The 12,827-nt window shown below is 41.9% G+C and overlaps 1 pseudogene; it reads left to right on the top strand.

Annotated features, from left to right (window-relative positions):
* Nucleotides 1-8,616, top strand: part of LOC141139187 (cytochrome P450 2K4-like) — a 37,680-nt pseudogene extending 29,064 nt beyond the window's left edge.
* Nucleotides 8,617-12,827: the final 4,211 nt, after the last annotated feature.

The following is a 12,827-nucleotide window of genomic DNA, read 5'->3' as shown; positions in this document are numbered from 1 at the left end:
AGTACCTTAGGTTAAAAAGGAATTGCAGTCGACAGGAAGAATATGAGACAGGCCAAGGCCTTACAAAATCATCTATTAGCAAGAGGCTATAGTCTATCATGTCTTAAAAAGGCCTATCATCGGGCCAATTTGAGGAATAGAGATACTAATCCTTGCCAAAAAAAAACAAAATAGTAGATCAAAAAGTTTGTTTAATAACTTGTTTCTCAGGGCAACATTGGCAGGTTAGGGATATTATTCACAAATATTGGCATTTACTAGTAGCAGGCGAGGTGGTTTCCAAATACGTCAGTCCCTATACTCAAATTACATGTAGAAGGTCTCAGTCTCTCAGGGATAAACTTGTCCATAGTCATTTAACCACTAAATTCCCACAGCATGCTCGAAAACGTACAAGTACTGGGTCGTGCGGAAAATGGAAAACATCCTGGACTGAACGAGTCCATCAGCTACAAACCCTTCCGTTAAGCCATTTAATTTCTCTCTTGCCTGTGAAGGAGAATAATTTTTCCTAATTTGATATTAAAATATGATATAATGTTTGTATATTTTTGTATAATTTTTTTTGTAACTCATTTAGAGATAGGTGACCATATGGACACCCAGGGCGTCACCGTCAATCCCCTTTGAAGGTTCTCCCTTGTGGGTGATTTGGCGGTGGCGCCATTGGCCACTTGCTCAGCGTGCCCCCATAGCAGGATTCTGCCCTTTTGCCCTAATTTCCATTAGAGCTTGGGTGGAGTTGAGCGGCTAAGCCACTCCCTGCTCTGGGCAGATTTTCCAACATGGCGCTGCTGTTTTAATCGCGCCTAGACGTGACGACACTTCCGGCGTGGCTCGTGCATGCGCATTGGACCCTGGAGGAAGTGGAGGTGGCATAAAATGGCCCCTTAGCCTGCTATTTTTGCAGCAGCCTGACACTGGAAGGAAAAGATATGTGTGGCATCATCCTGTTAAGGTAAAGAAAAGGTTTGGTATTGTTTCAATCCTCTCTCTTTCTGATTGAGGGTGGAGTGGATTGTATACTGCTGAACTGTTCCTTTTCTCATTTATTGTTAATATAGGATTATTACCAGTTTTTAAATTTCATTCTGGAAGTTTCACTTTTTCAGCACGAGACAACTGAGAGTCCTCTTTTTTGGGATGAATATGTTAGAACATTGAGTTATAGACTCTGGATCTTCTGGTAAGTTCAACTTATTGGTTACATTATGTGCATGTGCATATATGCATATGTATATATGTTTGTCAATCTGTTCCTAATAAAAAAATTATTATAAATATAGAGCTCGCAAACAATAAATAAATGTGAAATGAAAAATAAATAATAAAACAACACAAAGTCCAAAACAGGTGACTTTAAAGTGCTCCAATCCAAAGTAAAGAGGAGAAAGGTGCTTCAAAAAATTCAGGTGCACAACACCCCCTTAAGTGTCCCCACTCACCAGATCCACATGAACCCCAGCTTTTCAGTCTACTGGGTCTCTAAAGGCTTGGTATGGATGTCTTTAAGATGGTGAATAGGAGATCAGGTCATCAGATCCAGGATTAGTTGGTGAAGGGTTTCAGCCAGACAATACACGTACATGGAAGTAAAAAAAAAGGAACTGATAGTGAAGTACCATCAAAAAAGGGTTTATTTAAACAAAAGATGGGTACTTACAAAAAACAGGGTTAAAACAAGCATCAAGTATGGAGCAGATCGTATAAAACCGCCATTCCAAAGCGTGTGTTCCAAACCTGCATTCCAAAAGACCAGAACTGACGTCAGAAAACCCGCATATAGCGTCTATGATCCGGCTGCATTAATGGGCACTGATTAGGCTGCATTGATTGGCACTGATCAGGCTGCATTTGATGGGCACCGAGGAGTGAGCGGCCCGGGGGCCTGGGCCCCACTTTGCACAATCAATACACGCAGCCTGAGGAGAGGGGCCCCATGCCGGCACACTCAGCACTCCCGACCTCACTCCTCTGCACAGACCAACACATGTGTGCGGACACTGAGGCAGGAGGGGCCCCACATATTGAAGCCTTCATAGAAACATAGTGCAAGAGGGGCCCCCAGACCTCAGAAAGGCCCTGCATAGAGACATGGTGCAGAAGGAGCACCCAGTCATTGCAACTTGTTTTAGGAATTCCATGCGAGGGAACCATCATCACACATAGTGGCGTTTTTTTTGTTTTGTTAGTATAACATACAGGTTAAATTATTTTGTAACATCTGTTCTATATTTATTTGTTTAAAGCATGTGAATTTTGGAGGTGTCCTCATAAACTGGCACTTTACAGTAAATGTTGCACTTTATTTGTTAAAGGAGTACTATATATATATATATATATATATATATATTTACAGTGGGGACGGAAAGTATTCAGACCCTACTCTTTGTTATATTGCAGCCATTTGCTAAAATCATTTAAGTTCATTTTTTTCCTCATTAATGTACAAATGTACACACAGCACCCCATATTGACAGAAAAACACAGAATTGTTGACATTTTTGCAGATTTATTAAAAAAGAAAAACTGAAATATCACATGGTCCTAAGTATTCAGACCCTTTGCTCAGTATTTAGTAGAAGCACCCTTTTGATCTAATACAGCCATGAGTCTTTTTGGGAAAGATGCAACAAGTTTTTCACACCTGGATTTGGGGATCCTCTGCCATTCCTCCTTGCAGATCCTCTCCAGTTCTGTCAGGTTGGATGGTAAATGTTGGTGGACAGCCATTTTTAGGTCTCTCCAGAGATGCTCAATTGGGTTTAAGTCAGGGCTCTGGCTGGGCCATTCAAGAACAGTCACGGAGTTGTTGTGAAGCCACTTCTTCATTATTTTAGCTGTGTGCTTAGGGTGATTGTCTTGTTGGAAGGTAAACTTTCGGCCCAGTCTGAGGTCCAGAGCACTCTGGAGAAGGTTTTCATTCAGGGTATCCCTGTACTTGGCCGCATTCATCTTTCCCTCGATTGCAACCAGTCGTCCTGTCCCTGCAGCTGAAAAACATCCCCACAGTATGATGCTGCCACCACCATGCTTCACTGTTGTGACTGTATTGGACAGGTGATGAGCAGTGCCTGGTTTTCTCCATACATACCGCTTAGAAATAAGGTCAAAAAGTTCTATCTTGGTCTCATCAGACCAGAGAATCTTATTTCTCACCATCTTGGAGTCCTTCAGGTGTTTTTTTTAGCAAACTCCATGCGGGCTTTCATGTGTCTTGCACTGAGGAGAGGCTTCCGTCCGGCCACTCTGCCATAATGCCCAGACTGGTGGAGGGCTGCAGGGATGGTTGACTTTCTACAATTTTCTCCCATCTCCTGACTGCATCTCTGGAGCTCAGGCACAGTGATCTTTGGGTTCTTCTTTACCTCTCTCACCAAAGCTCTTCTCCCATGATAACTCAGTTTGGCCGGACGGCCAGCTCAAGGAAGGGTTCTGGTCGTCCCAAACGTCTTCCATTTAAGGATTATGGAGGCCACTGTGCTCTTAGGAACCTTAAGTGCAGCAGAATTTTTTTGTAACCTTGGCCAGATCTGTGCCTTGCCACAATTCTGTCTCTGAGCTCTTCCAGCTGTTCCTTTAACCTCATGATTCTCATTTGCTCTGACATGCACTGTGAGCTGTAAGGTCTTATATAGACAGGTGTGTGGCTTTCCTAATCAAGTCCAATCAGTATAATCAAACAGAGCTGGACTCGAACGAAGGTGTAGAACCATCTCAAGGATGATCAGAAGAAATGGACAGCACCTGAGTTAAATATGAGTGTCACAGCAAAGGGTCTGAATACTTAGGACCATGTGATATTTCAGTTTTTCTTTTTTAATAAATCTGCAAAAATGTCAACAATTCTGTGTTTTTCTGTCAATATGTGGTGCTGTGTGTACATTAATGAGTAAAAAAAATGAACTTAAATGATTTTAGCAAATGACTGCAATATAACAAAGAGTGAAAAATTTAAGGGGCCTGAATACTTTCCGTCCCCACTGTGTATATATATATATATATATATATATGCGCACACACAAACACACACACACACACTTTTTGATTTTTGAGGTGGGGAGGGAATCTTGGGTGAGTTCCCACACTTTTTTTCCCAGGACATGACCCCTGGTTAAAATGCAATTAAACTTTTAGGCTAGGTTCACACCTAATCCGGCCGTGGATCGCGCAGCAATGCTGTCCATCCCTGTTTTGCATTTCAGGGATGAATCGGGGTAGAATCTTTGCCTGAATTCGGCCCTGAAACGGAGGCAAAGACGCACAGTGCAGTGCGCTCCGCAGCCACATGAGACATGTGAACCGCCTCCATAGAGAGGCAGTCATATTCTCCTGCTATGCGAATTGGATGTGGAGAAGCCGCATCCAATTCGCATAGGTGTGAACCCAGCCTTATAGTGTAACACCGTTTAACATACATAAAAGCAATGAAACCCACAATGCCCTGTGCTGTCTCCCAGTATTAAAGCGGTAGTAAACCCCACTTTGTTATTTTTACCTACAGGTAAGCCTATAATAAGGTATACCTGCAGGTAAAATGAACATCTCCTAAACGTGCGATGCATACTAGCACATTATAGCATTGTCTTGCAGGTTTTTATTTTTTTTTCTTTCTTTTTTTTTTATTTTTGCAGTGCTTTACTACCGCTTTAAGATCAATTGCTTATTCACAATTAGTTTGAGCTTCACCGCTCAGCCTGATGAAAGCCCAGCTCTGTGTGTGGGATGACATCACATATAGCTCCGCTACAATGCACGTTTCACCTTAACATCCTAATCACGAAACAAGGCCAGTAAGGTGAAACTAGGAGACAGCATGAGGTGTTGTGAATTGTATATTTCTTTTATGTATGCTTTTATTAAATGGCGTTAAGCTATGAAAGCATCCACGTGAGATATACAGGATAGATAGATAGATAGATAGATAGATAGATAGATAGATAGATAGATAGTTTTGTAAATAACTTTGCAATGCTCTGCACCAGAGTACATGAATTTAGCATTGTTTTGAAAATAATATATACTTTTTATCTACAGCCACACAATTTTTTGTAATATTTTTAACTGCCATTGATCAAACTATTGCTTTTTTTTTGCTGTTTTTTTAGTTTTGTTACAATTGTTACAATTTTTTTTAAAAAGTATTTTTTTTGCAAAACAATATTACCAAAAATAAGCTTTGTTTGTCTTAAAAATGTATGCATTATTTTGTTAAATTAAGCACTGATAATGTTATTGCTGAATAAACACACCCATAATAGACATGTGCACACTGGAAAGTTTAGTTTAGTTTTGTTTTCGGATCTATTCATTAATTAATTTTTTGTTTTTAATAGTTAATAGTTTTGTTTTCGGATGCAAGCATTAATGGACCTATTAATTTTTTGTAATTCATTTGCATTATCGGCATTTGCTTAGTTTCATTAGAAATAGTGTTGGTTGTTAAGGAGGGGGCGGCCACTGCGTCCTTAACAACCATAGCTCATCTGTTGTCAGCAGGATTCTCTGCTGTTGGCATATTGTAAACAATACAAGCGGCATTAAAAAGAAATGGCGTGCCCCCCCCCCCCCGAATCCATGCCAGACCCTTATCCAAGCAGGCCAGGAATAGGGGGACAAACAAGTGTTCCCCCTTCTCCTGAACCAATCCAAGGTCACATGCCCTCAACATGGGAGGGGGGTGATTTTCAGGAGAGGAGGGCCCCCATGTTTACCTGTCATTTGGCCAGTGACAGGACATGGGAGCAGTCATGTTCGGCAGGATTTTTTTTCAGTGTGGGTCAGTGGCCGGCTTTCATCGCGATTGAACTTGGATCTACTTCAGGGGGCATTTTTTTTTTTTTTTTAAATAAATACTTTTTTTTTTTATACTTTTCAAACTTTTTTCTGATGAATGAGCACCCCCCATGTTGAGGGTAGGTGGCCTGTTATGGTTTAGAAAGGGGAGGGGGGTTGGCTGTCCCTCCCCCTTTTCTGGCCTGCCAGGCTGCAAGCTTGTATAAGGGTCTGGTATGGATTTTGGGGAGATCCCACACAGTTTTTTTTTTTATTTTGGTGTGGTGTTCCCCTTAAAATCCATATCAGACCCAAAGATCTGATATGGATTTTGGTGGAGACCCCACACAGTGTTTTTTTTTTTAATATTGGCATGGAGTTCACTTCAAAATTCATACCGGAGCTGAAGGGCCTGGTATGGATTGAGGGCCCCCCATGATTTAAAAAAAATAATAAATTTAACCAGATGTTATTTTGTTTACATTCTACTGACAACAGGAAATTCTGCTGACAGCAGATGAGTCATGATTGTTAAGGACAAGGTGGCCACCCGCTCTTTAACAACCATCTTCTTAATTCATCCAAATACATCTGAAATACATCTGAAAATTTTGTTATAACTTTTTAAAATTTGTTCATATTCGTTACTACTGTATATATAAATACAGTATATATATATATATATCAAAGGATAATATCTATACTAACCAGTTGGTAACTATTTTTCCTGCAGGGAACCACAGTCATACCACTGCTCTCCTCTTCTCTAAGAGACAAAGGCTACTTTGAAAAACCTTATGAGTTTTACCCAGAGCATTTTCTGGATACAGAAGGCCTTTTTAAGAAGAATGACGCATTCATTCCATTCTCTATTGGTAACAGATCATACAAAATGTTTTAATTTACTGAACAGAATATAATATAAACACTTTCAATGGCTTTCAAGGTCATTGTTAGCATTTACATACATTTTAAGATTCCGGTTCACATCTTTGTCTTTATTCAGGTTACCAATAAATGGATTAGTCAGCCAATTTACATCATAATCTGTTGTTTATCAGCTCTGTGGCTTTCAATCACTTTATTAAAGGGGCAGAAAGGCACATTTTCCTTAAGCCCACATGGACAGGAGGCCCACCAAGAAAATTTCAAGTAATGGAATCTGGGTGCATTCAAAGTAGCCCAACTATAGTAGCAGCTGTATAATCTTTACCAACCACCACCTTTAGTGTTCCTTGAGCCTGTAAGCAGTGCTCCAACAGTGGTGAATTAATATGTTGCTGAGCAGTGTGGAAACTGGGCCCTGCTTCCCATGAGGCCAGTTAAAGTGGCTGCCACATACAGCACTCATGGAAGCACTGTGGGGGTGGCACTGAGGCTGGAGTGTCCATGGGACACTCTGTTCTCAGTGCAGCTAAGTAGCACTGAGCCCAGTAAAACCACAGACTCAGCATTACTGAACTCCCTGCCCAGCCGATTTGCCTGTCACACAGGCAGGCACAGTGGTCAAGGCTACTCAGTGACGCTGAGCCTGATGAGAGTGCAGGATTAGCCTCACTGAGCAGAGTTCCTGGCTGTTGTGCATGCTTATTTGACAGGCGCAGCAGTCTGGAGCTCTGCGTCAGCCCATCGGGTTGCTTTTCCCACATTCAGGTTACTGAACCCACTTCTGACACAGGAAGCAGCCAGAGGCCCAACAGTCACAGTTCCATTAATGCAATAAATGCATCTTCAACCTCATAGCAAACAGTCTCAATGCAATTAACATGCCTTTCATTCTGATAAGGCAGTTCTTTATTAGTGTGGAGTTATGCCTTATGTTCCCATCTTCAGGGGATCCCCCTTTGGGGGAAGGAAAGATTAGGGTCTCTGTTCCTTAAATGATGTTCTCCCTCATGGCTTCTCTTTCAATGGCCGGCAGCTAACTCCCTCAGCTAAGCTCCACCCCAACTATTTAAGAGATCCCACTAGGAAGGAAAATAAATCATCCTCTTTCCTGGATCCAACTTCAGTCTACCTACATATGCTCATGTGTGAAAAGCACCCAGATAGGACATGCACCTTTTTCAGATGCTTTTAAGACAAAACAGTCATATATACATCTGCACCAAGCACAGTCAAAAGTAGGTGAACTTGGATGCTACTTAAAACCCATGTACAGTATACCTATCTTAATCTTATCTCACCTATCTTAATATGGATTTAATTTACAAATGATGCTATGTGTTTGATTTTAATAATTCAGATACATTTTTTTTTCTTAGGAAAAAGAAGCTGTGCTGGGGAAACACTGGCTAAGATGGAGCTGTTCCTCTTCTTTACAACACTGCTACAACGCTTCACCTTTCAGGCCCCTCCTGGAGCTGAGCTGGACCTCACCCCTGCATTAGGGGCCACAAACGCCCCATTACCATATGAAATCTGTGCAATCCCCCGCATCTAGATTAAGTGTGCACTGAAACACAAAGTAATTTATTAACATTGTTCCTCTTTCTAATCAAAATAAAAAATAGATTCAGCTTACATCACTGTTAGCAATATCTCACAAAGAAAATTAAGCAAAAGTAAACTGTTAGCATTTGGCGACTTTGAGTAGGCCCTAAACAGCTACTTTGGGCATAAACCATACACCCTGATCTTCCACATCACTATTGTCTGGAAATCACAGCTTTCAAAATGACAGCCAGGACTTACTTTGTGCCACAACAGCAGATGCAGCTGCTGCTATGTAAATTGTAGCGTCTGAAGAGTGTTCAGATGCTTCATTGAGAATTATGACATATCATCATTTGTTGTTACTGTTGTATTCATGTAAAGATTAAAGAAGTGAAGGACTAGTCACCAGTTTTGCCTGTGGTCTCTCCGCAACTGATATTTCCCTATTACTGACTTACCATGTCTTGTTCTGCGCTGTGTCTTTATGTGGAGAAGGCCATCTTGGTAGTCACAGGGCTTTACTTCCTCATGTAAGAGCCTCCAGCAAGGAGAACAGTGAGCCGCACAGTAGTGACATCACCAAATATCATTCCAAATCTCATGAGACTAGCAGGCAGAGGCAGAAGTGCCTTAGATCTTACATTGCAGATATACACAGGAGTGCCCAGGCACCCTCACATACATAAATCAAAATCATATAGTGCAATCATATAGTGACATGTGTTAAACCATTAAATAATATGAGGAGAAACATGTCCTTTGTAATATATCCACATGTCAATGCACACTCACCAGACCCAAATGACTCCCCCTTACAGAGGGTCAATCTGTACATTAAGTTATCCAGGACAGGTCCTCCTTAATATTTTCCCCTAACCTTTTGAGTCCTTAGGATGTCCTTAAGCTCATATAGTAATGTAATAAAAAAATGACAGAAAAATATCTCATACTGTAGTATTTAATTAATCATCATGAACATTAAAATGCAACTCACATGGTATAGTGCCTCAAGACTAGCACCATTGTATACAGCTTAGAAGGCTTAATCCATTTCCCGCATGCCTCGCTTGGATTGGCATGTGTTCCAAGGTCCAATTTCGAACTGGAAGTGACATCATATAAACCCCGGACGTGATGGTTCGAGCGCTTTGACATCCGTTTCACCAAATAAGGTGTCTTCAGGACGATGAATGGCTTCCTAAAGATACCTTATTTGGTGAAACAAAGCATTTCAACCATTACTTCAGGGGTTTATATGATATCACTTCTGTATCAAAATTGAGGCTTGAAACGTACGCCAATCCGAGTGAGGCATGCGGGAAATAGATTAAGCCTTCTAAACTGTATACACTGGTGCCAGTGTTGAGGCACTGTGCTATGCGAGTTGCATTTTAAGCCTTTTACATGTCATGATTAATTAAATACTATTCTATGAGATATTCTTCTGGTATTTTTTACTAGATTACTATACAAGCTTAAGGACATCATAAGGACGCAAAAGATCGGGGGAAACCATAAAGAGGACCAGTCCTGGATAACTAAAAGTGCAGATTGACCCTCTGTAAGGGGGAGTCAGTTGGGTCTGGTGAGTGTTCATTGCAGCTTTTTTGAGCACAAGTGGTGAAGATTAGTGGATATATTACAAAGGACTTGTTTCTCATATTTTTTAATGGTGCTGGGGTCTGAACACCAAAAGGACTCTTTTATTTTACTTTATTGTTTGACATATGCCACTATTGGATTGCTCTATAGGATTTTTAACTATGTATGTGTAAGTGACGTACCTTTTTTGATTTATAAAACAAGGGCTAATTCCACTTAAAGGGACAGTTGCACTATCTTGCTTTTTGATTTCATTTTTATTATAATTGTATTTTTCAAATCTCATATTTGACTATATAGGGCTTTACATATGTGTAAGTGCCATGCCTTTATCATTTAACACATACCAAGAAGTGTGCAGCTATTTTCAAGAAGAATTCTGACTTTTTTTTTCTGGGCACTGCTTAATATTGCAAAAACTTCACTATTTAAGTTCAGGACCACTTTAAAAAGACGCACTGCTAAGAATTTGGTTAAAAAAAGAAAAACGCAAACCTAAACAGTAATGTTTTAGCAATTATAGTCAGGTATGGAAATGATGAGTCTTCAAAAGTGTGTGCACACTGAACAGTTTGCCAGTATTATTTTCTTATGACCTGTGTCTTGGATTCAATAAAGTTTTGTATTTTTGAAGAGGGGTTTGTCCTGTGGTGATCCATCCTCACTGATTCTGTGGCAGGAGTATACTTCAGTTTGAGAAAGTTAAAAATATTTATTTTTATGTGCTAAAATATGTCAAGTTCATACAGAAAAACATTTCTATCTCAAGAAGGGATGAGCTGTACATCCCCCTGTTCGGTTCGCAAGAGAAAACAAGCAAACAGGCAAAAAAATGACATTTCTAGGGAAAAAAGTACTCGCGGCTATTAATGAATTATCGGGTCTCTGCAATACACATAAAAGTCATAGAAAAAAACAGCATGGGATTCCCCCACAGTCCATTATCAGGCCCTTTGGGTCTGGTATGAATATTAAGGTGAACCCCGAACCAAAATTTAAAAAAAAAATGCGTGGGGGTCCCCCCAAATTCCACACCAAGCCCTTCAGGTCTGGTATGGATATTAAGGAGAACCCTGCGCCAAAATTAAAAAAAAAATGGCATGGGGGTCCCCCTCAAAATCCATAGCAGACCCTTCAGGTCTGGTATGGATTCTAAAGGGGAACCCCGCAGCAAAAAAAAAAATGGCGTGGGGATCCCCCTAAAAATCCATACCAGACCCTTATCCAAGCACGCAACCTGGCGGGCCACAGGAAAAGAGGGGGGATGAGAGAGAGCGCCCCCCCCTCCTGAACTGTACCAGGCCACATGCCCTCAACATGGGGAGGATGTCCCCATGTTGATGGGGACAAGGGCTTCACCCCCACAACCCTTGCCTGGTGGATGTGGAGTCTGCAGGCGGTGGGCTTATCGGAATCTTGAAGCCCCCTTTAACAAGGGGACCCCCAGATCCTGGCCCCCCATGTGAATTGTCAATGGGGTACAAATGTACCCCTACCAATTCACAAAAAGTGTCAAAAATGTTAAAAAAGACAATAGCCGGTTTTTGACAATGCCTTTATTAATGTCTTCTACTTTCCCTGCTTCTTCTTCCGTCCTCTTCTGGTCTTCCTTCGGTTTTCTTCTTCTTCCTCCATCTTGTTCTTTCCCCGCTTCTTCCTCTATCTACCTCTGCTTCTTCCTCTGATCTTCTCCTCCAGCATCTTCCTCCAGTCTTCCCATCCAGCATCTTCCTCCGGCTTCTTCCCCGATTCGACCTCCAGACGATCCGCCTCAATAGGAGGCTCCCGCTGTGTGACGCTTCTGTTCTTGTGACAGCTCTTATATAACTGAGGACGGGGCCACCCGGTGACCCCGCCCCCTCTGATGCACGGGGACATCCCTATGGCTTCCCCCGTGGTGTCAGAGGGGGCAGATGGAAGAAGAAGCAGGGAAAGAAGAAGACATTAATAAAGGAATTGTCAAAAACTGGCTATTGTCTTTTTTAACATTTTTGACACTTTTTTTGTGGGGCGGGATCTGGGTGTCCCTTTGTTAAAGGGGGCTTCCAGATTCCGATAAGCCCCCGGCCCACAGACCCCCATAACCACTAGGAAAGGGTTGTGGGGATGAGGCCCTTGTCCCCATCAACATGGGGACATCCCCCCTCTTCTCCTGCGGCCTGCCAGGTTGCGTGCTCGGATAAGGGTCTGGTATGGATTTTTGGGGGTTCCCCTTAATATCCATACCAGACCTGAAGGGCCTGGTATGGAATTTGGGGGGACCCCATGCAGTTGTTTTTTTTTAAATTTTGGTTCGGGGTTCCTCTTAATATTCATACCAGACCCAAAGGGCGTAGTGGTAGGAGATTAGTTGGAGACATGATAGGCTTCCCTGAAGAGATGAGTTTTCAGGGATCGCCTGAAGGTAGCAATAGTAGGGGATAGCCGGATCAGTGGAGGTAGCGAATTCCAGAGGATGGGAGAGGCTCTGGAGAAATCCTGGAGACAAGCATGGGAGGAGGAGACAAGAGAGTTTGAGAGTAGGAGGTCTTGAGAAGAGCGAAGGGGACGATTTGGGTGATAAAATCACTGCTCCAGAGAAAACTTCAATTTTTAAAACTTTTTTTTGCATTGATACATGTCCCCTGGGGCAGGACCCAGGTCCCCAAACACTTTTTATGACAATAACTTGCATATTAACCTTTAAAATTAGCACTTTTGATTTCTCCCATAGACTTTTAAAGGGTGTTCCGCGGCTTTCGAATTTGCCGCAAACACCCCAACTTGTTCACTATTCGGCGAACGGGCGAACAGCCAATATTCAAGTCAAACTTATGTTCGACCCGAACATAAAGCCCATCCCAAATCTTGAGGCCCCCTTTATGCAGATAGCATTCCTGCGGGGCCTCCAAACACGCAGAAAGAAGAGGAGGATTGTGATAACATGGATGTAGAGGATAACATGCAGCAGTCTTCAAGGGATGGTTTTCAGTCCACAGAAACCCAAGGAGTTGTACGTGGCTGGGAGGAGGTAG

The sequence above is a fragment of the Aquarana catesbeiana genome, linkage group LG04, assembly GCF_042186555.1.
Source record: "Aquarana catesbeiana isolate 2022-GZ linkage group LG04, ASM4218655v1, whole genome shotgun sequence".
Taxonomy (NCBI): domain Eukaryota; kingdom Metazoa; phylum Chordata; class Amphibia; order Anura; family Ranidae; genus Aquarana; species Aquarana catesbeiana.
Note: the sequence above shows the minus strand (reverse complement) of the source record. Positions and strands in the feature narration are given on the sequence as shown.